The sequence below is a fragment of the Sinocyclocheilus anshuiensis genome, unplaced genomic scaffold (genome assembly GCF_001515605.1).
Source record: "Sinocyclocheilus anshuiensis isolate Anshui unplaced genomic scaffold, SAMN03320099.WGS_v1.1 scaffold2040, whole genome shotgun sequence".
NCBI lineage: Eukaryota > Metazoa > Chordata > Actinopteri > Cypriniformes > Cyprinidae > Sinocyclocheilus > Sinocyclocheilus anshuiensis.
In genome coordinates this window covers 78,042-82,661 of record NW_015557211.1, presented here as the reverse complement: position 1 = coordinate 82,661, position 4,620 = coordinate 78,042, and positions in this window count along the sequence as shown.

The following is a 4,620-nucleotide window of genomic DNA, read 5'->3' as shown; positions in this document are numbered from 1 at the left end:
TAATACAGCATATTGCTGTAAACTGCAATGCATTCTGGGGTCGCATGACGTTTGATGCAAATGTACAGCATATTGCTGTAAATTTCAAATCTACAGAGGTGGGAGGAGTAAAGTGCGGCAAGAGGAGTGATTCACAACTGGTCACTGTAGTAGTATATGAAGGTATCTACATTCGCGGTTCATATTGGTAAGCCCGTATTCACGCATCCTCTGTCCGCGGGGCAATAGTTGATATTCACGGTAACCACGTGTTGATCAGCACACTTTGTCGTGATTATTTTAAATAGAATCTGCAGTAATTTGTTAACACGGCGCCGAAATTAAAACGCGTGCTAAAGTTTTGCCACTCACGGTCAGCGGTAGCCCGCTCACGGAGGATGTGTGTGCCGTGCTGAACGGTGCTGTTAACTTAACCAGCGAGATGTGTACTTGAGGACCTTTGCTAATTTTCGTATTGTTTGTTTGTAATGCCTCTTTTTAACTTGGTTTAAAAGAATGAGTTAATCCAGCCCAACTTCCTGTCTGGCCTTGCCACTCTGTTCGCAGCTGTTACGGGGAAACTGAGACGAGAAACGTGCGGATCCATGTGCAAAGCTTTATTCTAAAACTTAGTCAAAACAGGCAAGGGTCGGACAATGGCAAACAGGTATATAGAGGGCAAGACTGAAGAGTAATCCGAAAAACAGGCGATGGTCTGGGCGAGGAATAAACAGTATCCGAACAGGGCGAGATGAGAGGGGTAATCCAAGACAGGTGATATACTTCAGGGCAGGCAGAGATCATACAGAAATGAGATATACAGGCTAGGATCAAGACACGAATGACTAAGGCAATAAACAGGATTAAACTAGACTTTGACTCAGAACTAGAAACTCAAACTAGGACCGGGAATTGGCTTCGCAAAGTAGCTACGCATAACAGCATAAATGCTAAACAATACTCAGCGTTGAATGGTGGTGTGAGACTGATTTATATAGTGTGTGTTATTAGCAGCAGCTGTGTGTGATTGGTTTCAGGTGAGCTTGTGATTAGTGCAACGGAGCATGGGAAATGTAGTCCAGGGTGATGTGTAACAGTCTGTGTGGTGTGAGAGTCAATGTAATGGGAGGGTGACCTCTGGTGGCAAGCAGACGGAAGTTCATGGACAGGATTCGTGACAGCAGCATACTTCATATTCACCCTGGAGTACCATTCAAATGTAATAGTTTAATTCTTACAGTATCAGTAACATGTGTGTATATATATTTTTTGAAACAAAATACAGCAAAAGCAGTAATTTTTTTTTTATTTTTTTTTTTTACTATTTAAAATTACTGCTTTCTATTTGAATATATTGTAAAATCTAATTTATTTCTGTGATCAAAGCTGAATTTTCAGCATCATTACTCCAGTCTTCAGTGTCACACTCATGACGATCAACCGCGACTTGACTAGACTCATGACGATCAACCGCGACTTGACTAGACTCATGACGATCAACCGCGACTTGACTAGACTCATGACGATCAACCGCGACTTGACTAGACTCATGACGATCAACCGCGACTTGACTAGACTCATGACGATCAACCGCGACTTGACTAGACTCATGACGATCAACCGCGACTTGACTAGACTCATGACGATCAACCGCGACTTGACTAGACTCATGACGATCAACCGCGACTTGACTAGACTCATGACGATCAACCGCGACTTGACTAGACTCATGACGATCAACCGCGACTTGACTAGACTCATGACGATCAACCGCGACTTGACTAGACTCATGACGATCAACCGCGACTTGACTAGACTCATGACGATCAACCGCGACTTGACTAGACTCATGACGATCAACCGCGACTTGACTAGACTCATGACGATCAACCGCGACTTGACTAGACTCATGACGATCAACCGCGACTTGACTAGACTCATGACGATCAACCGCGACTTGACTAGACTCATGACGATCAACCGCGACTTGACTAGACTCATGACGATCAACCGCGACTTGACTAGACTCATGACGATCAACCGCGACTTGACTAGACTCATGACGATCAACCGCGACTTGACTAGACTCATGACGATCAACCGCGACTTGACTAGACTCATGACGATCAACCGCGACTTGACTAGACTCATGACGATCAACCGCGACTTGACTAGACTCATGACGATCAACCGCGACTTGACTAGACTCATGACGATCAACCGCGACTTGACTAGACTCATGACGATCAACCGCGACTTGACTAGACTCATGACGATCAACCGCGACTTGACTAGACTCATGACGATCAACCGCGACTTGACTAGACTCATGACGATCAACCGCGACTTGACTAGACTCATGACGATCAACCGCGACTTGACTAGACTCATGACGATCAACCGCGACTTGACTAGACTCATGACGATCAACCGCGACTTGACTAGACTCATGACGATCAACCGCGACTTGACTAGACTCATGACGATCAACCGCGACTTGACTAGACTCATGACGATCAACCGCGACTTGACTAGACTCATGACGATCAACCGCGACTTGACTAGACTCATGACGATCAACCGCGACTTGACTAGACTCATGACGATCAACCGCGACTTGACTAGACTCATGACGATCAACCGCGACTTGACTAGACTCATGACGATCAACCGCGACTTGACTAGACTCATGACGATCAACCGCGACTTGACTAGACTCATGACGATCAACCGCGACTTGACTAGACTCATGACGATCAACCGCGACTTGACTAGACTCATGACGATCAACCGCGACTTGACTAGACTCATGACGATCAACCGCGACTTGACTAGACTCATGACGATCAACCGCGACTTGACTAGACTCATGACGATCAACCGCGACTTGACTAGACTCATGACGATCAACCGCGACTTGACTAGACTCATGACGATCAACCGCGACTTGACTAGACTCATGACGATCAACCGCGACTTGACTAAACTCATGACGATCAACCGCGACTTGACTAGACTCATGAAGATCAACTGTGACTTGACTTGATTCAGGATTGGCAGCTGTGACATAACGGGGCGCTGTTGTGTCCGCCATTTTGTGAGCGTGTTCTAGTGCGGCCGCCATTACACGAGTGAGTGCGGGATCGCATTCCTCCGCGACACCCACAGTGAACGATGAACCAACCGTCAACAAAGTATAATCCATAAATTGAACGAGAGATGAACGGGGACCCTCACGGATTAAATGTGATTTGAGCGGTTGATTAATGCCCTCATAAAAGAAATCTATCAAGATACAGTCAGGTAAATCAGAATAATTAGCGATCTCTAAATATTCTTGAATATAGCTCTCGAGCGATCGTGTGCCCTGCTCGAGAGCTAATAACAGTCTTGCGTTGTCCATACCTGGCCAGTGTCCTGTAGAAAAACTGCTGGATCCTTATGTGGCCGAGTATTCTGTTACGGAGCCGACGAGACGAGAGGCGTGCGGATCCATATGCAAAGCTTTTATTCTAGAACAAAGTCAAAACAAGCAAGGGTCAGATAATGGCAAACAGGTATATTGAGGGCAAGACACAAGAGTAGTCCAGTGAGCGGGCGTGGTCGATCTCCGGCAAACAATGTCCAAACATGGTAATCCAAAGGGTTAATCCGAAACACAGGCTATGGTCCAGGCGAGGGGTAAACAGTATCCGAACAGGGCGAGACGAGAGGGGTAATCCAAGAAAGGTGATATACTTCAGGGCAGGCAGAGATCAATCGGAAACGAGATATACAGGCTAGGATCAAGACACGAATGACTAAGGCAATAAACAGGATTAAACTAGACTTTGACTCAGAACTAGAAACTCAAACTAGGACCGGGAATTGGCTTCGCAAAGTAGCTACGCATAACAGCATAAATGCTAAACAATACTCAGCGTTGAATGGTGGTGTGAGACTGATTTATATAGTGTGTGTTATTGGTAGCAGCTGTGTGTGATTGGTTTCAGGTGAGCTTGTGAAATGGCGCATGGCGCATGGGAAATGTAGTCCAGGGTGATGTGTAACAGTCTGTGTGGTGTGAGAGTCAGGGAGGGTGAAGTCTGTGTGGTGTGAGAGTCAATGTAATGGGAGGGTGACCTCTGGTGGCAAGCAGACGGAAGTTCATGGACAGGATTCGTGACAGCAGCATATTCAATATTCACCCTGGAGTACCATTCAAATGTAATAGTTTAATTCTTACAGTATCAGTAACATTATATATTTTATATTTTTTGAAACAAAATACAGCAAAAGCAGTAATTTTTTTTTTATTTTTTTTTTTTACTTTTTAAAATTACTGCTTAGTGTCACATGATTCTTCAGAAATCATTCTAATATGCTGATTTGCTGCTCAATAAACATTTCTGATTATTATTATTATTATAAATATTTAAAACAGTTGGGTAAATTTTTGTTCGGGTTTTTTAGATTAATAGAAAGATCCAAAGATCAGCATTTATCTGAAATAAAAAAGCTTTTGTAACATTATACACTAAACCATTCAAAAGCTCGGGGTCAGTATATTTAAATCCTTATATATAATTATTAAATTATGAAACTATAGAAATTAATACTTTTATTTAGCATGGATGCATTAAATTGATAAAAAGTACTGAT